Below are 25,872 nucleotides of genomic sequence, written 5' to 3' on the forward strand. Positions count from 1 at the left end.
TAAAAATGACATTAAAACTTGATTATCAATTATTAAAATTAATTTTTATTGTGAAAAATTGACATTGACATGGATGGGTAGGGAGTGGCAAAACGAATTAGCACTTGGACGTGAAAATGTTGATAAAACGTTAACCTTATACTATTTAAAAGCATCCTAGTTTAGTGACGTTAGAACACAACGAGGTGCTATTGCTATACAGGCATACAGCCACCATTTCTAGAAGTTGAAACTTTAATAAGAGTTCTTAGATTATACCATTTTGCATCTTGGTACTGATTTACGACCAAAGTCGGTCGCCATGAATTCACGCGTTTTAATATTTAACTATCTATATACAAAGAAATAAATAAGACACATAATATGCTAATAATATATTGCGTACCTAATAATTAATATGTATAATGTAGGTGCATACATTCTTGTCATGACTACGACTCTCCCCGCCTGTAATGTCTCAATTATTTATTAATTATTTACTTATTTAATTAATAGTTTTGAAATTTTCACAACACTTTTCAAAAAATATTTTAAGGGAAAAAATGTTTACACACATCTATTAAAGTAAATTTACATAATATGTGATATAAGATAGTATTATAAGTTTCTTTTTAAATATTAAAATAAATAAAATTTAACAAGAAGGTGAGCAATTGGGTGTCGCTCTGCTGTACAGTACAAGTTACAAGTGGGTCACTGTAATGGATGGTATAAATTTGAATTCAATGATATAATATCATTCTATACGAAAAACGATTCTGATCCAAGACAGTCTGTCAGCCTATGATATTATTATAAGACGTATATTTGATGATATTATTGTGAATTAAGTAATTTATTTACCTATTTACTTGGAACCTTGTTTTAAATTTTCAATCCTTAGCTATAAAAGTAGCCTTGTATTAATTTATTAAATTGAAGCAGTTTTACTACCCCAAATGGTGATGACAGACACAAAAATAAAAAAATAAATACATTTTTAAAAAAACACACATCATTGTACAATTAATACATTCATCGCTCCGCTCAAAATCTAATATGAATATTGTATACATATATAATATATAATTATACACCTATGGGCTTGACCTATGCAAAATGCAATTAAATGTTGAACTTTTAAATTCATAAGTAATATCGTAAGCATTTTGATAGCAAAAAGTAAATTGATCAATCCCGGATTAAGGGGGGGGCAGAGGGGGCCATGGCCCCGGGCCCACAGGCCACAACGGATATCAAACAATAGTAGACCCCAAGCGGATAGTATGATAGTCCGACAGTACGTTTTTTTTTTTATTAAATTAGAAATATTTGAATAAAATATGTATATTAAAGTTTCTTATAGTCTAATATTACTATAATATATCGTTAATGGATAATTATGTTATTATTACCTATGCTATCGTAATATCAACATTCGACAATGTCGTCTATTTTCAGCTGGAAGATAATTGGTAAGGAAATGGGATTTATGGGAATACCTGAGTAGTGAGTGTGGCGAATACCGTCGATTACGAATTTACGGTGAATGATGTTTGAATCATTATTACTAGGTATTATAGATTTGGCTATAAAACTGTTTTTAATAATAATAATAATAATTATAATAATTTATTTTAACTTCTTCATAATAATATTTAGGTACATTTAAATTAACATTTAAAGTTGATACCTATATAATAGCTTGAGTAGGGAGTCTGTTACAACATTTATTAATACACAAATTTAAAGTACATAATAATATAATATTGATAAAAATGAACACAAAATAATATTATTTTTGATGTTAACTTTTGAATATTATCTAGAATAATGAACAATAATATTTATAATTTATTATGTTCATTGTTCAAACATTTACATTCTATAAAAAAAGTATTTAAATAATGAAAATAATGAAATATAATAAACCTATAAAGTAAAAAAAAAATGTTATCTCTGAAATATATTTATTTGTGGGTCACCAATATTTTGATTATGTTTATGGAATATGGGCCCCTAAAATTGTTTGGCCCCGGGCCCAAAATGATCTCAATCCGGGCTTGAAATTGATGCATATAACATGTTCATGTTTAACTATTTAAAAATAAAAATATTAATCATACAATGAGCTATTGTTTTTTTTTCTGTTATAAAATACAGTAGAGGTACGCTATATAGTATAACAACATTCATATTTAGTACAAATTGTTTTTAGTATTTTGCTATTATAATCATTTAAAAGTTCTATTTCTATTTACTAGATACTTTAATCGATAAGATTTGTAACTTTAACACGTAAAACAGTTAATTATAATATAATTATAATATAAAGGTTGCAAGAAATATTGTGCACCGTCCAGACAGTATGCCAATGTCCAATACCTTCTCTTCAGATGATGCGCTGACGATTTATATGCTGTCGTGTGGAAACGTCTATCTTATTCTCTCAAATATATGACAAATATGTGACACCTGAAAGAATTACCAACTTGCTATTATTATACTTGTTTGTATTTTACGTAGATATAATAATATATACTATAATAGTATAATATTGTAGAATTTTACAATTATACACAGTTATATTTTGTTCAGATAATATTATAAATCGTAATATCTATAATACTAATTTACAAATATACTTAGTTAAAACCACGGTAGATTATAATCTATCATAAGGTTGAATTGTATCTCAAAACGTTTAAATGTACTAACATTTATCTACACAATTTGAACAACGATTAAACATACAAAATTTATTAAAATAAATGTTTCCAATTAAAATGTTTGGAGAGCAGAAATGTCATTATATACGACGTACGTAATCCATATATTATAATATTATATTATTGTTAATAATTGTTAATTATTGTTTTTAGATTCAAATATAAAAAGGGGGAAAAGTAAGTAACCGCTATGTTAGTGAGTAGATCTAAGTTTTTAGTAACCAAGGTTTTCAAACAATTATTTAAATAATAATATTACCATTTTAATACATTTTCGTATTTTTTTCCCCCGATTATTTTCAAAGTACTGAGAATATTCAATTTTGACTTCCCAAGAGAACAACAATACCTACTCCTTTTCAAAAGAGAATATACTGGTCGGTGACCAATTTATGTTCGGCAGCACGTATTCCCCACCAATTTCCCATTGTTAGAGTGATCACGTGGTTCTCGACGCACCGATCGAATCATTCGACATGCGCGAAAGCGGTATATTCTCTTTTGAAAAGGAGTATAGATTCAATAATTATTATCTACCAAAAACCTCCCTCTGACACACAAAAAAACTCATATTAGATTCGCTATGCTTGGAATCTTAAAATATAATTTTTTTTAATGTTGTATTATAATGACTTCAAATTAAGCAAATGTTATCAATAGCGTTAATATTGTTTTATGATAATGTATGTTTACCATGATTTAGGATAATAATATTATTTTATATCGTGGTGTTTTTGTTTCCCTCTTATCGCACATATACTCATTATGTCTTCGATATAGATTGTATATTATATTTTTCTATAAAAAATAAAAATAATAAAAAAATAAAAAAATAAAATTATTGTGGTGTTTAATATTAAACGATTGTGTTTTATCATACATACCCAATAATATTGATTGTAATATATAACTTATAAGATGATTTTATTGTAATTTCGTTAAAACTAATCGGTAATTTTATAGGGATAAATTATAATTCAAATTTTTATATATTATTCATTAATTAACTTTGATTGTGTGAATGTATTTTTTAAAGGTGGTTGGACACTTGGACTTGAATATAATGAATTTGCACAATGCAATCCAATTGTGTTAAATGTTTACGGCGAACTAAGTTTACTATCACTATGTCATTCATGTATAGTGTGTCGTCTCTTCTGTTTAGAAACAGAACTACGCTTACACTTAAAATTCAAACGGTGCGGCGCAGCGTCTGCAGTGTGATCCGATCATGGCTCGATTGCAATTCACCACGTCATGATCACAATAGATCTATTTTTGTCCCTCTTGATGAGTTCCGCTGAGCTTGTAGTATGTTTCTTCAATATCAATATAGTTTACCAAAAAATGTATACATAACACGCAGTTACGGCCAAGTTCCAAAAATACTAGACACTAGTGTATATTTACATGAAAAGCTTCACTTGGTTTTTTGAACCTCCATATCTATGTTTCCTCTTAAGATTGCCTTTTAAAAATTGAATTTGATCATAGATTATGCTTCAGCCTTCAGGAGCTTAGGATATTGTACAAATATGATATCATATGATATAAATAACATAGGTAAGTAATGAGATACAGCAATAATAACAGACATAATAAATTAAGTATAGGTAATACATTATAAAAATTTACAATAACAATATAAACTATGAAATTAGTGCTCATATTCCACAACTAAATATACTATTTTCATTATACCACACAATATACTATTTTCCACAGGGGGCGGAAAAGCGGAAATGCCCGCTAAGCAGTGGTAATTGGTAAGGTAGTGGTAAGGTTACTGTCCAAATCTGATTGATAACATGAACGTATCGGTACGTTTTATCTGATACCTATATACTCTAATATTTATCAAATATAGGTACTAGCAGGTATTTGTGGATTACTCGCCCATGCTATTCTATGAAATAGTTTGGCAAACGTAGATACGAACATTGAACGTTTAAAACAACACTCAACGTCCCAACACTCACTTTTCGAAAGATACCAGTACCTATGTCCGCAGATTTGCTGTCTACTTCCTGGGACGTGTTTGGAATGTATATGGACCACATTTTCCGAGCTCTAAAAGAGCTCTAAAAGCTCTAATACGCAACCTGAAAACAAATAAACATTATTGTTACCGATTGTTTGTTATAAGTGCCGCAGATTGCATAATGTCGGGTATCAAATAATTCTGATAAAATAATATCAATAATATATGAATATAACACTATACAATAATAATATATTATTATTTATTTGCATTCATACCATATTAATAAATTATAGAATTCATAATAGTTTACATCTGCGTGTTACTTTGATACAATAAAAATGTACATTATAATATACATAATTTAAATAAATATTCAAATATATAAATTGAACAACGACAAATTGATTGAAAAAAATTAATCGATAACAACTTGTATAAGTATTAAATTACCATTATTATTATTATTATTATTATTATTATTATGTTATACTTATATACAAATACATATTGTGGGTTTATTATTTGTTATTTCACCAAGTAAAGAATATTCATTTTATTACGGTGAGTAAATTAATTTTTGTTTTATCGGTTAAATTTCTTTGGAGTTTTTTATTTTGATATTTTCATTTGTAAAACAAACTGTAAATTAAAATAGAAAAACAACCATTTGTATCAGATGCTCAATGAAATCTAATTAGTATTTGAAAACATACAGTCTATATGCAAGCATCGAGAATCGTCCAATACTTGTTGAGGATTTCATAGATATATGCAATATTATATAATATAATGAAATTTAGCACACGTACCTACGTTAATATACAATTTATCGTACACCTAGAACAAGGCTGCAAATCTCAAAATTAATTTGAGATATTTGAATACTCAGCTAGGTAATTTAACATGAGCTCTGTACTCTGTACAACATACAATTAAAAATGCTTTGTTCTTGTGTGCTAATTAAATATATACGTTATAGGTACATAATATATTAATATAATATAACTAGGTAATGTATACCGTTTGTATAGTGTTGTACTTTTTTGTATAATATAGGTAATAGTAGTAGTAAATCACTGAAGAAAAAAATTACAATTGAATTGATCAAGAAAGATCAATTTTTTCTTCAGTGATTAATTATTCATATTTTGTATTATAGCAATTTTGCGTTTGCTCTTATTGGCTTTGCAACAATAGAAGAATCGGCTAAAATAATCTCGTAGTTGATGCCAAAACAAATCAAAATATTTTTAAAATTTTATCGTGTATAGAAAATGCAAATATAAACAACCAGTGAAAATGTCATGTATATACGTTCATTTGTTTTAGAGTTACACCAAAAACCAAAATTGATTTTCTCAAAAACAGATTTTGCGTAAAAATTCCCGTTTTTCCTTAATTTTTCTTTTGTTTTTCACGGCGCTTTTGACCCCCCAAAGTACCAACTAGATTCACTTTCCTATCAGAAAAGTTACTGTTGAAGGAAATCCAAGCACTTTTACTGTCCTAAAAGGAGATTACAGACACAAAAAAAAAATTAAAAAACCCCCACATTATTATAAAATCAATACATTCAGATTGCTTCGCTCAGAATCTAAAATAATAATAATAGTTATGGTATTTTCCGATTTGTTTTCACATAAAACTGCGTTGAGCCGTCGACGTTGAGCTATTTCCTTGTATAGGTTACTGAAAATAATTGGGAAAAAGCGAGATGGTTCACGCAGCATACAATATTACATACGAAATATTACGAATACACCTATACTGGCAATACCCGGGGCGTATAGGAGCGATATTTTCCACGAGAAGTTTTTCTCATTTCTCATCAACAGATCGCGCATGCGTATTAATATTTAATATTAACTTTTGTAAATATGCGTGAAAGGCGTATGTGCTCGGCGTGAGAAACAAAATAAAAAACATATAGAAAGTGAACATAGCATGCCTTAAAACATCGTGGCGACTTTTATATTAATAATAATGATAATAATAGTATAATAATTATGAAATATTAAATCTTATGCTTTTTACTTTTTTGAATGACAAAAGACATTTTAAATTTAATATTCTTAAGTAGAATATTTTTGTTGTTCAAAGTTTCAATAAAATAATGATCGTATTTTGAACGACTACCGAGTTAATTAGTTATAACTCACTTTAAGCTATGTCATGAGTATTTAACGTTAACGTATATATATATATATATGAACGTTTTAAGTACTGTAAGTATATTATATGTAAACTAATAATAGAGGTCACCTCTGAAATACTTAAGTCATTGAGTAGTCCCTTATTATTATAATACTATGCGATTTTAGAGTATGATTTATTTTAGATTCTGGGTGGAGTGATGAATGTATTGATTTTACAATGATGAGTGGGTGACTTATTTTTGTGTATGTTTATTGTTTACACAATTTATAGTAGAAAAAGTAAAAACCGCATCAATTTTCAACTTTGGGAATGGTTTTTGGTAGCAATTTATATCTAGTTGGTACTTTTAAGAGTTTAAAATTAAAAATACTCCGTATTTTTCGAAATAAACAAAAAAAATTAAAGAAATATTATACCTAAGAATTTTTAAACAAAACCAGTTTTTGACAAAATTTTGACTGATCGATTTTGAACTCAACAACGATTAACCTTAAATACTTGAAGCTGTCACCAAATGCTTATATTTTATATTAGCATTTTCTACGTATGATCACATTTAAAAAATATTTTGACTCTTATCGAAGTATTTTTAGACATTTGAAATTTGAAATTATTACCTTCCCCCTTTTTAAAAATGTAATTAGAACACACATAAATATGCATTCTTAGATGTAAACATGTATTATGAAAATGTCCTCTACTATTTGTGTTTCTCTTATTAAATATTATTTATCAAAAAATGATTAATATAGAATATAGATTCTCTCTGTATATTTTGAGACTACATTATTATTGAGTGCTTCGGCCTTCGGGCTTCTATAATATTTACTTTTTAATATTATTATAAACAAATTTATATTTATTACATGTTCATAAAACTGAAAACAAATCAATACAAAATTATGCCACGATATATCATTAATTTATTCAATTATAATAATTGCTTTTCCGGGCTATAAGTAACATCATTATTAATACTAATTTAAAATTAAATATCCATTTAAATTTGTTTCTAAATGTATCATTAAACAAAAATGACAAGATTTAATGATCTTTTTCAGTGCTTAATGGTATTATATAATAATTTATCAAAATATAAAACTATTAGGTATAATATAACACACACATTAAATTGTTTTCTATCAAAATTATTTTACAAGTTACCTACCTACTACTAATTATTGAGTGCTGAGTCAAGCCGTCAACATAGGTATGTATTTTAATGTAAACTTAATATTCATTATTTTATAAATCCATGGGTTTTGTTTGAGCCCACAATACTGTGTATTGTATATTTATTATTAAAATTAAATATTGTTAGTGTATGTACTAAAATTTTCAAAATCATTTTTATTAGAGTGTATATTATTTATATACCTAAATCAAAATTTTTTCTTATAGTTTTGGACGATTTTGTGACCTATGAAGTAAAATTAGCATATCACACTAAATTTAAAATAACTTGATGAAGAAAAATACTTGGTGTAGATATTCTGAGGACTTTAGTTACATACCACACATATTTTTTTGGATAAATAATTTCAAAGGGTTGCAACAATAATTTGTACCTGTAAGTATATCACCAAAACTATTGTGCCAGTATAGTTTAATGTATTATCATAATAGTATACTCACGATTAACTTCATTTCCGTTGTGATGCAGACGATGCAGTGAGTCATCTTATATGGTGGTTTAGTTTATAAACTATAATGAACTATAATACATGTAGTCTGTGGTTTGTATATGTGGTATTTAAACCAATAAACGTAAACATAGCTTACGTACAATAATACGAATTATATTGCATTATACGTGTACCAAAATGTCCATAAAACACAAGTCACAACAATAAATCCTACACATAATCAATTGAATATAAAATATAATTTGAACAATTTGAATAATCACCAAAAAAATATGTTGAACTGTAGAATATTATTGTATTATTACCTATTTTATTTTAGATTCTGAGCGGAGCGAGATAGCTAGTGATTTTACAATGGTGTTCATTTTTTTTTTATCCTGTATACAAAATTTCTACCAGAAGGAGTGCTTCGATTTCAACAATTCAACATATAGTATCTTATCTTTTAGAAAATTTTATCAAGACGGTACTTTAGAGAGGCCATTTTTCGATTTTCTCAATAGTTATTTAATGTCACGTGAAAAACTACCGACAAATTACAAAAAACCGCTAAAAACGGGATTTTAATTTCTAACGCTTTGTTTACCTATCACCATAGAAACGAATAAAAATTATAATATTATAATATTAATTCAACTTACAGGCTGTAGTAAAATATAATAACCAGACTGACAAATTGTCTCAGCTCAGAATCGTTTTTCTTATACAAAGATATTATATCATTGAATTCAAGTTTAATATAATCCATTATACATTGACCCACTTGTAACCTACTGTACAGCTAGCAGAGCGACATCCACTTACCCGCTTTGTTTGTGTGAAAACGTTAACAACGTTTTATAATATTTAATTTAATTGTTATAACTATGGTTATAACTTATAATTTATAGTTAAAATATAAATTACTAACCATAAAAAAGACTTTTAAGCAAATATTTTTTTTAATCTTTAATGTTATAGGTACTGTTACTTCAAATGTATAACTACGTTTAACTAACATAGATTAATTTTACTATAGTAGAAAAATTTAAAATATTTACATATTCACTCACTCATGATTTAAGTTTCTATGGAAACATGTAAAAGGATCATAAAAACCATATCGTTTTATGCCAAACGTATATTTAATTTGTATACATGATTCTATTGTAAATATAAATCTGATTTACCGTGCTTAACTCGGTATAGGGTTCTGGGTTTTACAATCATTAAATCCTTTCACATCTCGTTTATTGTTTAACAAGTTGCGAACTTTGTGTAATTTGCAATGTTTATTGTTTAAAACAATTTGGTTACTGTTTATACAATACAATTTTTTTAAAACTCTAAATTGTGTTACTGAAGTGCGGAGATAAAAGCAGCATTTGTATTTTATTTTGATTTCTCATTTAAATCGGATTTTTTCTCATTTTAATTCCTACGTATAACATTTAAAGCTGTTATTTGACGAGAAAAAATGCAACTATAACAATGAGTATGTATATATTATCGATAAAATATTCAGCAAAATTAAAAAATATAAAGATTAAATTTAAATCTGAATAATATTTGGAGAAATTGTATTTAAATATTTTACAGCTGATATAATACAACGAGCCCACATGATCGACCAAGCTGAAATGCAATCAGTAAATATTGTTTGGCTAACTGAGAGAGGAACCATGAACATAATATATACATATTTACATGTTTGATTAGCAATGGAAGCTGCAGCATACAATTAAATATTATAAATCAAATTATTATTATTTTATAGTCAATACTAATAATTGTAATTTTATTTTTTATTTGTTTAATATTTATGAAATACATCGATTAAAAATATATATAATCAACTTATTACAATAAGTACGACAAGACATGCATGAGCGGCGGTCATCAACATTATGTATGATAAAAAAAAGGTACATAATTTTACTAAAGAATCTGGCGATAACATAAGAATTTAATATATTTATATGTTGTATATAATATGGAATAAAATTCACCAAAACGAAAATAAAGTAAAAATATTCAATCCTATCAATAACATAATTATAATACATGATGGTAAATACTAAATACACTCACGTAATACAACGTCAATGGGTAGTAAATAGTACAATATAGGCAATAGTGACATAATAATATTAAATAATTATAATGTTTTGATTACATGTTATTTATAGGTATATTTGATCTCGTCTGAATGCAATTATCGCAGTTGACGACGTCATAAATTATTATATACAAAGACACGAGCGAAAAATAAGATCCACGCCGCGTCGATATTATGAATTACAATAATATTGTGTTATATTGTTATTCCAACCAACAATAATCCACGCGGGTACTGTATAATATGCTAAAGTCTGCGACGACCATGTAGATCCCCGAGTCGCTCACTCAAGGAGGTTGTGGTGGCGCCAATTTGAACATCACATCCAAATTGAGTGAGTAACTCTGAATATCCATTGCGTTTTATTTTTTATCATATTTCATTATTTTTAATAATTTTTTTGAAATTTATAGTTATAACTTATAATAGGTATATAGACGCGGACAATATGGTGTAAATTCGTTCGGCGTCACATAAATGTATTGTCACGTCACTGTGTCGTCGTTGTCGTCATCTGGCGGTATATATATGGATGGTGTATTCCGTCCACAGCTAATCCGTTCGTGAATATGATAGATACCTATACGAGTAAAATATTGGAAAAAGTTCGTGTATACGCTGCAGCGTGTAACCTATTATGTTTGCGAAAGTCTCGAGAGCGCGGGTGAATGTGCGTGTGAAAAGACGGTGGGGCGGCGGCGGCATTATTTAATAATAAAAAAAAAAATATGTGCGCTTTAAAAAGTAAAAAGGAAAAACCACGTAAATGGAGTGGGCGAGGCACATGCGGTGACTTAATGAAAAGAAGACTTGGAGTGGCCGAGCGGGTTATATTCGCCTAAAAGCTCTTTACAACAACCCTTAATATTCTATCCACGCTGCTTGTGGCAGCGCTTATCTGCGTGTACATAACATCGAAAAATACAAGAGCGCCGCCGAGGGCATCCTGCAGTCGGCCGGCGAAACGAAATATTAATATTATTATTATTATATAGATACAATATACTATCATTATTTTAGTGCGCGGGTCGTTTTCCGTGGACGTATCGACGAAGGGGTGCGATTTCCGAAATGTCAAAGAGTCGAAGGCGTGTGATATAATATTATAGCTGCACCCTGCACCGAGGTAACATTATTTTTATGTATTTTATTAGACGTCGGCGACGTCGTATCGTATCGTCCGAGCGTTAAATTACACAGAGTGTACCTATTATACCCCGCAGATGACTTTTTAGTTTTCTTTCTAATTAGGATTATAATTGAAATACGATTTTAGCCAATTATAACTATGTGGGAAAACCACGATATTATTATAGTAAATAGAGTATTATACGGTTGAATTATTGATTGTTAACTCAAAAGTCAAAACTAAAATATTAGTTTTTGTACTTCTTAAACAACTAAGATATCCAATTTTTAAAAAAGTTAATGTATTTAATTATTTTATCACTAGAATTCAAATTTTCCATTTTCGATTATTTAAATAGTTAGGTAAGTTTTACAATTCGGGCAGTTGAGCGATATAGGTTTAAACTCTGTATCGGCTGGTATCGAATTCAATACTTTAATAATAACAATAATAAACTAGGTATTTAAACGTATGTATGTATAGTAAATATATTAATTATTAAATATATGTAATGTGCGTATATCGTATTATAAATATATAAAGGTATCGTGAAAATTGCGGACCATAAAAATATATTAACGTTGTGTACGACGTTATGTACGACGTTATATAAATAAATAAGGGAGAAATGTAACGAGTAGTAATCGTGTCGTATTAAATATTATAATAGGTACCATTATTGCCTTAAGGCTTACGCTGAGATTTAAATACAAAGAATTGTATTATATCTTATATTATGCTACCGAGGTTAATGAACATTTGATATTTTTTGTTTTGTTATTTTGTTAACACGCGTATATATAAAGTGCTTGAGCAAATGCGTCGAAGTGGGATTTCTTTTTAAAATATTAAGTTACAAAAAATGTCTGTATTTTAAATGAAGTGGAAAAAACATCTGTTGTCATTTACATTCGATAAACTATTCTATAGTACAATTATTATAATATATCACTTGACGTCGTTTTATTTAACATGCGTACTTCAGCAGCCTCATTTAAATGATACTTATCAAATTCGAATAAATTAGAACAGTTCGAGTGGCGTTACTGTTATATAATGAATATTTTAACTTATATACTGTGAAAAATATAAACAAAAATTTTTAAAATACTACTATAAACTTATATATTTTTATATAATTGGAAGCCTTTCAAAAATAAATTTACATTTACCGAAATAAAAAAGGCACGAAAACATATTTTATAAGCGTACCTGCAACAATTTAAAGAAAGGAAAAATCAAAAATTATTGCCACCTATATTTTGTAAATCAAAAAAAGCGAATGCCTTTATGCGAAAATTGAGGAAATCAGATATTTTTAGTGTTCAAATGTATGACTGAATTATACAATATAAAGTGATGCCAATGAGCTAGACTTTTGAAATATAATTTTGCTTCTGTATGTTATATTATAATACACAAAACCAAACACACTAAATTCTACCTATATCGTCAGCGTACTATTATTACTATTTTGAACATAAAAAGAACACTTGAAAGCGCGCGAAAAAAAACAACACTATATTGTTATAGCTCACAGCGCCAGCCGCACCCGATGGCATCTTCTATACGTACCACACTATGCAGACGGATTAGAGAAAAAAAATGTTCTGCCAGATGATTTCGGGGACGCCCCGTGGGCATTTTGTGGCATAATTTCTACATTTCACAGAAGAGCAAAAATAAAAATTTGAAAATCTTACTCACATAGACACATCACTCTGTTAGTTATTCGAATACGACCAGAGTTTGTTCAACGAATAATTAAAATTAATAACTGACTGTAAATAATAATAATTAATAAATCGTGCCGTTTTATGGATAATATTCCAAAAAAAAAATTTTAGTTAGTGCTAGTTTTTGGAAGAACGCGATATTAAATTTTTAACTATACCTACCGATATGTATGCATACCTAAATATGAGCTAGACTGCAGACTACCTACACGTTAAATGTTCTAAAAAACTGTTTGCGATTATTCGCGTAGGTACTTACGACGGTTGCGTGTATACGTCCTCGTTGTTCGTGCAGATCGCGAAGTGGCGGCAGTGGCGATCCGTGCGGGTGCATCCGTCAAGTGGTAGTGCTCAATTTCTGAGAGTCGTTGGTCGTTTATATAGCACCAACGGCGGAGACGCCCCCTCTGGTATTATGATAGCACACGCGTGCGTACGTGCACCGATAGCGTACACACGCGACTAAGTTCGGAGGGACGAATAATTGTGGACGAGGGAGGACGGTCGACGGGTGGTGGATGGGATGGGTGGACGAAGTGGCGGTCGACTCGGAAGCGTATCGCCCACACCACGCCGTGACGGTCCTCCCGTCGTCGTTGTCTCTTTTCGTCCGCTCTTCCTCTTTGACGGCAGCGGTCATTTTTAAAATAACGATATAGGTACACACGCATGTTTTTATATTATATTATACCTACATAATACGTGATCGATTTAGCCGGCTATACAACAATTCTCAAAAGTCAATTTTCGAGTTTTAAAAACAAATATGTACTCCTAATTTTAAACAAATTAAAGTTATCATTATGATATAGTAGGTACTATTGTTATTATGTTTGTTTCTGCAATATTTTTATTTTTATTTTTTTTTCATTTGAATATACCTAAAGATTCGACAAAAGGTCACTAGTCTGCTACTATATGGGCCGTGGGGTGGGTACTGTTGGTTTGACCAAGTGTGTGTATGTGTGGCAAGGATTTGTCACTAAAAATACCGGGTGGTCACCCATCCGGGAACTAGTGACACCGGCTGGTGCGTATACTCAGAACACTTTAGTGACTGAATGCAAAGACCGCGAAACACAGAACCACTTTCTTACAATACTGTAATCATTTGACCTATGTGGTTTTATAAATATTAAATAAAAATAATAAATATACAGGTGGGTAATTGGTTACTTCTTATAGATGTTACAAAAAGATTTAAAGATATGATAATATTATGTACCATTTAAGTAAATTAAATTAAAAAAAGGTGGAGAAGTGGATATCGCTCTGCTGTACAGTAGCTTACGAGTGGGTCACTGTAATGGATGGTGTTAAATTTGAAATGAATGATATAATATAATTGTATAAGAAAAACGATTCTGAGTGAAAACGGTCTGTCGGCCTATGATATTATTGTGAATAAAGTAATTTATATATTTACTTATATAATTATATAATTACGCGGAACCTTATTTTAAATTTTCAATTCTTAGCTACAAAAGTTGAACATTTTATAAATTTTTATCTACAAAATAATTATTACGTTTTAAATTTGATAAATTTTGTCAAAATTTGAATTTTAAATGTTTATAAAAAAAAATTGTGCCTATGTATTTTCAATATTTTTCAACTGTTATTGTAACAATATATCAGGAGCCTTGCATACAATTTTCACGTTTTTCTAACCTACAAAAAAAATTTCATTGATATTTATAGAAAAAAAAGAACTAAACTAATAGGAAACTGAATATGTCCGTAAACAGCTCAAAATAAGTCAAAATATTTGGAAAATGTTATGGTGTATAGAAAATACTAATATAAACGTTCAGTCAAAATTTCATGTACCTACGGTCATTTGTTTTAGAGTTGAACCAAAAACCAAAATCGATTTTCTCAAATACAGATTTTGCGTAAAAATTCCCGTTTTCTTTAATTTTTCTTTTGTTTTTAACGTCGCTTTTGAAAACAACTGGGAAATGTTTACTTTTTACCCCCCAAAGTACCAACAAGATTCACTTTTCTATCAGAAAAGTTACTGTTGAAGAAAATCCAAGCACTTTTACACTTTTACTGTCCTAAAAGGTGATGACAGACACAAAAAAAAATAATAAAAAAAAAAAAACACACATCATTGTAAAATCAATACATTCATCGCTTCGCTCAGAATCTAATAGTAAGAAATTATTTAAAAAAATTATTGAAATATTCAATAGGTACCTGTGTATTCTAAAATGTAATTTAAAAAATCACTAAAAAATAAGTAGATTGTACATTATAATTTGTATATATAGGACATAGGTTAGGACGGTTAGGTACCTTTGTATTTCATATTGTTTAAGACTCCCTACAGCTGTAAGGAAATAAAATATAAATTAGTGAGAAATTCCAATTTATAAATTTATAAAATTAACACTTCTAACTGTCTCAAACTTTAAAATAGAAATATCTAACATATTTTAATATATCAACTATACAGCACTGATTACCTATATGTGGCTTTATATTAAATATATTTTTAAATTCAGTACATTTTTATAAGTTATGTAGGTATCTAAAATTTAAATGTTTAAGTTTGATTTTTAATTTATTAAATGTTAGAAATCTCTGAAGTATAACATCACAATGGCGACATGTTAAATTATTAGGACATATAATATTATACAAGAATAAATATTATTGTCATAATATTATGTCAGATGTAACACATTATACTGCTATAATACTATTTATATATGTATTATTGTTCATTAGTTACATATATTTTTACTAGTATCCAAACCATACAAATGCAATTATGTAAGGATAATTTACTTTCAATACCTACCCTTATAAAACTACATGAATGTGATACTGTCAAAGAAAGGATGCAAGTTTTTGAACAAAAAAAAAGTTATTGATAACAATTCGTAGCAAAATAATGAAGTATGTATAAAGTGTGCGCCCGAGAACAAAATGTACATTTAAATGTGCATTCCTAAAATGATAGCATACAATATAATATTGTACACACTACACGAGATTATACGTGTCTTACGACAACTGTATAATAAATAATAATATTGTGTACTCAGCAGATTGCAGCTAGATAAACTCTCTCGTGAGTCATGTGTTGAAAAATACCTATGTATTTTTTGTTATCGTCAGGTACTTTTGTTCGATCATCTCGATTACGTTATACTTTTACAATATGATATGAATACAGGATTCACAATTCGTATATATAAAATAACTGCCAGGTCTGTCGTCTAAAATGGGTTCTTAAGGGCCTTATTATATGCAGAGACGGACATAATTATTATAACAAGCCGGAATTAGACAACCGTCCGTGAGACGGACTAAAGAATGCGTATTTGTTCTATACTGTTTCTACTTTCTGGAACTTATTCTACAGTACAGCTCCGTTTTGGACATTTCGGTGGGTGTTATATAAGTTAACAGTACATCCAGGACGCGCCAATTCCCGATAAATTATATTAAACAACGCGACCGTCAAAATCAACCTAATTTTTTTTTTTAAATCAAACCCTTCAGTTATTATAATTTTATTTGTTTGTTACACTAGAATCTAGTGCCTATAAAGATCTTCTCGTTACAGTATATATTAAGTTCATTCTGGATAGTAATATATTTCTAAACAGTAAATGTATGTAAGATCTAACGGACGGTATAATACTAATATAGTAGGTATATAGCCATATAGGTAAACATAATATTACTTAATAGTTAATATACATAAAAATATAGGTAGGTAGGTAGGTAATATAAATACGCACACGTATTATCATAGTATTATAAATTATTGTTTATTTTCATCTCGTCGTCGCTTGTAGTATAATATTCTTTTTGGATTTTTATGATAGATGGAATACGCATTATCGCAAGAATTTCGTTCATGGTATAAAACGATGGTTGATGGATATCCAAGGTTTGAACACGAAATCCTTAGAAATATAACAATATATAGTATTGTAGGGTGACAATGTTTTAAGTATTAAATATTACACTTTAGATTTTAAACGGTTTAGTATAATACCTTTTTTTTTTTTTCTTATTGAACAAAACATAATATTTACAATCTGTATTTACAGGTTATACAATAAGTAAATGTGATGGAAATTGATTTACAGGAGGGGGAAGTTGCCCATTGGCGACACCCCGTGAAAGTATAATACCTACTATAATATAATAGTTGTTTTGTCCATGATCATTATGGGTGTATAGTATAGTATACTATATGAATATGGGTATAGACGTGTAGTAGTTATAAGGTATGTATATCTCATATACACCGAAAATATAAATAATTTATTCTTATTATTAATGTATATGTACTTCATTACGAATATTTAAGTTTTAAAAATAGAAAAATACAAGTCGTGGATTTTCAATATTTGTCTGAGGGAGGGGGTCCGGTACCCCTATACTATTTGTACCACTGTATGATACGAAATCACATCTTTAGGTTTAAATATTATGGTTGGTAAATATGTGCCGATTTTATTTATGCTATTTATTATTGCCATCGAACTATCGAAGGTATAACGAACATTTTGGACCTCTAATAGAGCCTGTGCCTATGATTTCAAATCGAATAACTCTAGCGCACGCGTGCGTTAATTTAATAACGACCCTCCTTCTCTTTCACATAAAGAAATCATATTTGATAATTAGGTTTACAAACTATGACAAAACAATGAAAACATTGCACTTTCTCCTGACTCGTTTTCATTCGAACATTAACGTAATTAGATTTTTCTCTCCCCTCGCACTATATATGCTACGTTAACATTAAAACATTCATATATGCCACAATGATTTATAAACAATATAGTGTATATAATATACATATATAGGACCATCACAGCAGAAAAGTTTTAGCGCTTTTTTTCGTATCTTGTTCGTATTGCTTACTTTTTTGTACGATTTATTATAATCTGCAATGGAAGAATGACCCAAACGCGTAGCATTCACTATCACGGCCCCCCGAACAATTGTTTCTGATTGACAAGTGTTTTAGACTTAAGTGTTGGTATATTTAGTATATTTACATAATTATTTAATTATTACACAATTACGTCAATCGAGTTTTCAAAATACACAATACACATAATATATAATATAGGTACTTTATAATTTATAACACACCGATGAAAGTTTTTGTATAATTTTGAAAACAAAACTTGCTTGTTGCCGATTTCCTTTTAGAGTTTGAGACAGTTAAAATCTTCAATGATGTATCATCTTAACGATTGGATTTCATCTTAAAAGCCGTACAAAACGTTTAAATCTCGTCCCGTAAGACTTTGTTACGTACATACTTTTTTAGTAGGTGCTTACATGCGTAGGTTTCTTACTGGAAACGAAATAAACTAAAACTAAAACACAGGCATATTTTAGAATACTGTATTTTGAATAAGTACTTTTAAAAGTATTTCGAATACTTTATTCACAAATATATATTAGTTATAGTATTAAAATTAATTTGTTTGTATAAATATTTAATATGATACAATATTTATTGTCATGTTGTAAATCATATACTATCACAGTTATAAACATAAATAATATAGTATACTTTATTTCACATTTTACCTAAAACGAGTATTATTTTTTATATCTAAAATAAATATTTGATTAATACTTAATAATATTTTAAAAACTTTATTCGTAATACTATTTTTCATAAATATTCGAGTACTTCATCCAATTATATTTTTTTAAATATTTTACCCGTAGTCTGACACTCTGACGCTCTTAGGCTTTAACCATACCTAATCGACGTGAATTTTATCGTAGTAATAATATTATATACCTAATATAAAAATACTCTGTTCGCTATATTTTGTCTACGTATTGGTCGTTATCAGACGCGTACACAAGGGGGAGGGGGCTTTAGGGGTTCCCCTCTCCAAATTTCAGGAAAGTCATCAAATATATCTTTATAGAGTAAAAGTGAGAAAATGTATAACCTATAACCCCTTCCCACTAAAAAAATCTGGAAATTTAAGTTACTAATAAAAGATTGAATAATATGATGGGATAGTTGTGCGGTATTTAACAATGCCGCCCACCGCTACGAGGTCGCAACAAGTTTTAATTGATCGACTACAACTCTTAAAAACGTGATCCCTCATAAAACTGATCATACATAATATTATATTACATACTATAATATAGTTATTACTTATTAGTTATTACTATTACGACTCAGGGCCTGATTTACGATTCTCAAAATATGGTGGTCAGGCGAATAGTTACTCGCTTCGATTTAGGTATATTACGAGCATAAATGTATAATACGAATTAGAACTTTTTTTAAGGGCCACATTTTCCATCGCTGGGCCACAGAAGTAACTGTAAAACGCATGGACGTTGTTCTGATTTTTACACGAGATGCAAAATATGTTCTAAAATTATAATATTATACCCTTCGATTTGCTCATAAGCGTCTTCCTCCTTTAAACTTTTCAATTATATAACAATATTGTAGAGACTCTAGTTTTTTGTACCATGCTTTCAGGCTACAATGACATATGTAATTTTTAAATTACCTTCCATTAATTAATAAAATGTTTATTACATATTTTATTGTATATTGATTGATTTAATTTTGCCTGTACTGGTGCAGACATACAGTTAAGGTAGGCCAATATAACAATATATTATATGGTATGGAATTATATGGTTAAAATAGGGCCACCCATGGATCGATGTATACACCCTGCCTCTGCGATATCCGAAATGGGCACCCTTGGCCAAGTGTAAGTAACCGTAGACCTTTGATGTTACCAATTGCTTATGTGTTTTAGTTGTTGCTGCCTTTGTTGTAATAAGAGCGCCCGGATCGCCACGAGTGGGTTATTATAATACAACTTTTTTTAAATACGCATATCTGCTCGAGTAGTCTGACGTTATCACCACAGCTGCGACGTCCACCGCCTACGCCCTACAAACGCTTGTATGTTATTATATAATTTAATTTATAATTTTATCTATATAGTGGTGTTGGATACGTACGTTCTTATGGCATGGCATGTTTATAATATATTATATGAGCCACACGCCAACACACATGACTGCATTTTTTTCCAGCACACACATACACACACTAATTTAGATTAAACAGACATGAACTTATTATGTTATATTATTTTATTATTTATATTTATATAATATTATATCGCCTCTGAATACCCTACACTACACAGTGCATATTATAGCAGATGCAATATTGCGTACTATCATGCTATGCGCATAGATGAACGGGACCTTCCGGGAGGCGGTTAGCAACGACGAGTGACGACAAACAGAATACGGGTTTTTATCTCAATTTCTGTCATCGATAACGAATTTAAACAAACGTACACATGATCTGCACCGCCAGACTCGTATGACACTATCGCTCACACGATATACACACATGTACAATATATTCAAATTTCACACATATTATAATATAGGTACATTATAATTTATAATGCCATGCAGGGCCAGTGGCGTCATTTCAGTTTTTATTAGACTAGGGCAATTTTTCATTGCTTTTCTCACTCAAATTTTTTTTCACTCAGATTCTCATAGCATAGTGAGAATCCCCCCCAAATGACGCCACTACATACAGGGTAATTAAAAATTGCAGAAAAAAATTATTGCGACAGCAAAATTCTTCTAGTCCGCCGCCATCAAAACCCGAATAGAGGTACCTTACGATAACCTACGTGACTACGGCGTATAGCAATTAACGAATATGAATTGTAGGCTGTAGTGAGTTGTGAGTATAGCCTATAGGTAACAATTTTCTGCGCTTGCATGGTATTTCCCCATCTCTGGGGAGTCGAGCTTAGGCCACAGCAGTATAGTACACTCATTAATATTATTATTATTTCGTATACAATTTTTAGATAGGTATATATAATACTGTGTTCGCACTGATATGTATACTGTTCATAATGTTATCAATTTATTATTTTATTACACGAAGAACTACCGCGCGTCCCCTCTACGATGACGGACGACGACGTCGACAAAAGCACGACCTTTGCGAAATATCGTCACGGTCCGTATAGAACGGCGTGAGTTGTTCAAAGGTCGAACCCTTTAAAAGTCGCTACCAGCTCGAGTTGTATTGCCGCTGAATTAATATCTCTATACGTATATAAGTATAGTGAGTTTTAACTATGTAAAGTAATGCATGTTATATTATATTATGTATATGTATAGGCGTGTGTGTGTGTGTGAGTGAGAGAGTGTAAACATCCGATTGTGTTACCTTGGCCTACCGTGACGGAATTATACGCGCGATTTCGCCCTTAATGATATTATGCCCCCGCATGTTATTATTATTATAAAATGAGATGTACAACGAAGAACCGTTTCGAGGATAGGGCAAATATGGTATAACGATGAGTGAAGGAAAAATCATATTGAAAATTTTGTACACGCAAGTCTTACTGTTGGATCGCAGCTGAATTTTACGTAACACGCTCGAGGACAGCTATGATGATTAGGTTAGGTTGGTACCAAAATACCCGTATTGAAGACGTATTGGACCTACTATATACCATTTATTATATATTTATGTAAAACTACCTATTGTAGTTATAACCTAACTTACTTGACCTATATAGTAGTCAAAAAATAAATTCAACATTCCAATATAATAGAAAGAAAAAAAAATCATTAAAACATTTAAGACTAAATTGATTACTTATAAGTTATACTTAAGTGTCCTAGGTCATTATGAAATGTTTCCATTTTCTTTTATTTATAAATATTTTACCTAATTTGAAACTAGTTTTAATCATTATTTATTCAATACTGCTTAAATTTAAGTTAAACGCAAACTCAATTTATGTTATGAAATACAGATACATTTTATAATTTTAAATGATGAGAACATTTTTATTTTTATGGCACATCCCTATATTCTATTTTATTTATTCGACACAATAAATAAAAAGGTTTGACCAGTCTCCACCATTGTAGACTACTATCATATTTTATTATAAATCAATGATAGTAAACAGGGCCGGATTAAAGGTCAATGCCTCCATGGAGAAAACAATTTTTTTTCTAAAATTGATTTATTACTGAGTGTTTTAATCAGAATACATTTATAAGTTATATAATTTACTTTTTCCATTAAAATACCATATTATGATGAGATAATTTTAATAGTAAAACGTGATAATCCAAACCATAGAACTATATTAAAATAAATAGGTATAGTTATGATTATGATTCGGTAAACTAATCGAATACAATTAATGAATCACAAACAATGTTGATGTACAATGTATGTATATGTGCATACCTATATAGTTTATATATATATACAGGTCAAGCCCAAACGTAGTAACAGATAATATTAAATAGTATTAAATTAAAGCATTTTATAATAGTAAATTGTTTGCACATTTTAAAATTCTCATAATTCACTTTAAAATTAAAATATAAAAAAGAACCGGCAATGTCACTGACGATCACCATATAATATTTTTACTTATAAATTTGGTAATATAAATTCACTCTAATACTACATAACAGTTTAAATTAATTATTCAGAATGAACTATTATACGTTTGTAGGACGAGGACAATACTCATGCGGATATGGCGTCATCTTAAGGTTAAGAATAACTATAATAAGACTAAAATTAAACTAATGACTAGAACCTAACTGGCTATTGAGATGAAGTTAGGTCACATATTATAAATGGATGACGAAAGATGGGTCGTAATTTGCAGTGCGTGGATTTATATATTCATATAATATATAAATAATAACTTTTTTTCTTGTGGTATTGCGAGCTGAGCCCCCCCCCCCCCCTCACAGCCGTTAAAATTTGATTCCCCATTAGCATTACTGCATTAGCACCTAAACTAAACTATTCCCGTAAAATACAGCAGTTGTTTATGATAATAATTATTTTTCAATTATTTCCGTTATAATTAATGCATACTGAAAATTATGTATATTATATTTTAAATGAATGATTTTATCATTCGAGTCATCGAGATTGATTATAACATTATACATCGACATCATTACATAATACAAACAATACTTATATGTATTAGTGTATTACGTGTTAGGTATATTGCAGCCATATAGGTATGTATAGACGTATAGTACATTATATAGTACTATATTATGGGTAATATAATGTATATATTATCATAGGTACCCATCTAATAATATACTACTAATATACTTGCTATGTTAATATTATATGATATATATATATATATATATATATGTGATAATACGTGAGGTTTGGTTTGTCTGCGAGGGAATAAAATTGCAGTAAAAACAATTACAGCATAATTAATTGAAATAGCGGGATGATGTGGCCGGGGAAATGGATCGGTTAGAGCTCGCGCGCCATGTAAGTATATATAGGAACAATTTTACTATAGTAATTACGGCGCCGCGGTGTATCGCATAATATTTTCGGAATAGTCGTAGCGAGAAATGATGTTTTAACAAGTCGCGCATAGTGGTTAATAAAGTGGCCGGCCGGGTGAACCGAATTTGCAGAGAATTGAGATTAATATGTACCTACACTCACCATTATAAATTAGAATACTGTCCATATATAATATGTATTTAAACATTGTTTTTAAAAAATGTAAATATAAATTTATTAAGTAGTACGTTTTAAAATGTACACGATGTAAACTTACTGTGGAAGTATAGACATACAATGCATTGGGAATAAGCCTAAAAACCATTTTAAGTTAAACTAATATTATTTAAATTTTAAAATATAAATATGGGAAACGGCCATATTATTCTATAGACGCAAAGCTTTCGCTCCCGGCTATATAAAACTAATAAAATCTCTTAATATTCGCTCTTGGTTCAGGAAACCTCTCAGAAGACTTGATATAAAGTGGTGCAGAGATTTAAATCATAACCAACCCGTAGATTAAATCAAATCTAGACTAATCAAATTTTAAACTGTCATAATTTATTGGGTGACTGCTATTATTTCCATGTACTATAGGTAACTAGGTAAGTATAGGTAGTAATCTATAGTACCTATGTCAAGTCATATTACATATTATAACTTATAATTGCGGATATTATAAATATTGTATTTATAGATTGTGTATTGTGTATATAAAATAAATCTAAGAAAATATGTTTTTTTTTATATTATAAAGAACAAGGCCTCGACTGCATAGGTCATTGGCCGCAATTAGTGCATTAAAAACTGATTAATACATCATAGGTATACAATTTTTTTCTGGCTCGGAGTGTATATAAATATAAAATAAGTAACACTCGTGAATTAATAAAGATATAAACAATATAGGTACAAAAAGAGATATTTAGGTTTTTTGTTAAATGGTTTTGTATAAATTGGTGTCTCTTATAAATCTAAGTGTGTTGTTGATGTTTATTGTTGAGGCATTCGGAAATACTACTTGGAATGTTGTATTTAGCTCTTTCGTCATTAAATTGGCGACATTCTAATAGAAGATGTTTGATGGAGATTTCGAATCCGCAGGAGATGCATAGTTCTGTGTCTGTTTTGTCCAAAAAATATCATTAAACCAAAATATTGTACCTGACACAACGTGTGACATCAGTCGTTTTATCATACGACTATACGCTTAAAATCGTAAAAAATATTAAACTGAATTAATAAACCTACTATTAAAACCATAGTAGTTGTAGTAAAACTACATAGGTCCCTTGAGGATTTAAATCGGAGGAACCGAAAACAAATTGCGCATGTCGAATGGAATATGGTACCTATACGATAGTAAGATAAATATATTTATTATATAGCTATACACATATTATTGTTATATAAAGTAATATATAGCCTATGGTTAGCACTTAAAGACTTTAAAAAATGTTAAATTTAAAAGTAAAATTATAAATTTATGTTAGCCTTGTTATACATCAATATCAGTGTTTCACATTATCCGATCTTTAGAAAAATAAAAAGCGCATACAATAATATTGTATAATATTATTTGGTAAAATAATTCAAACAAATGTGTAATATGTACCTATGCCACGTAGTTATACTGACTATACTAACACTGATATGATCCCGCCAAATATTATTTATATTTCCGATTATTTTAACTTTTCATAATAATAAAATAGTCTGCAGTGAATAATGGTTACCTATACATACTATTATATGAAAAAACGAGATTCTATAACTATCGTTTTTATTATTTTTAATCACACGTTGTATAAAATTGGTTTTATTTGTATCACCTAAGCTACTTTTGTAGATGGTTAACAACATATATGGCAGTATATATTATCAATTAGTTATAACTTATAAGTTTACTTGAGATCGACTTTCCCACATTTTTTACTTTTGATTTTAACTTTTCCAAATTTGAAATAAGACAATTTATTAGTTTATATTTTTATTATATAAATTGTTTAGGATTTAGATTT

At 29.2% G+C, this 25,872-nt stretch overlaps 1 long non-coding RNA gene across 3 annotated transcripts; it reads right to left on the reverse strand.

Annotated features, from left to right (window-relative positions):
- Positions 1–998: 998 nt before the first annotated feature.
- On the reverse strand, positions 999–13,854 carry LOC132949659 (uncharacterized). 3 transcript variants are annotated; one of them, XR_009665119.1, is made up of 4 exons: positions 13,718–13,854; positions 4,688–4,810; positions 3,402–3,506; positions 999–2,454 (listed from the first exon to the last, which is right to left on the reverse strand). It is a non-coding gene; the product is annotated as an uncharacterized LOC132949659 (long non-coding RNA). The 3 variants fall into 3 exon arrangements; XR_009665121.1 differs by lacking the exon at positions 3,402–3,506 and having other exon boundaries at positions 4,708–4,810; XR_009665120.1 differs by lacking the exon at positions 3,402–3,506.
- Between the last annotated feature and the right edge of the window lie 12,018 nt (positions 13,855–25,872).

Source organism: Metopolophium dirhodum, chromosome 7 (genome assembly GCF_019925205.1).
Source record: "Metopolophium dirhodum isolate CAU chromosome 7, ASM1992520v1, whole genome shotgun sequence".
NCBI lineage: Eukaryota > Metazoa > Arthropoda > Insecta > Hemiptera > Aphididae > Metopolophium > Metopolophium dirhodum.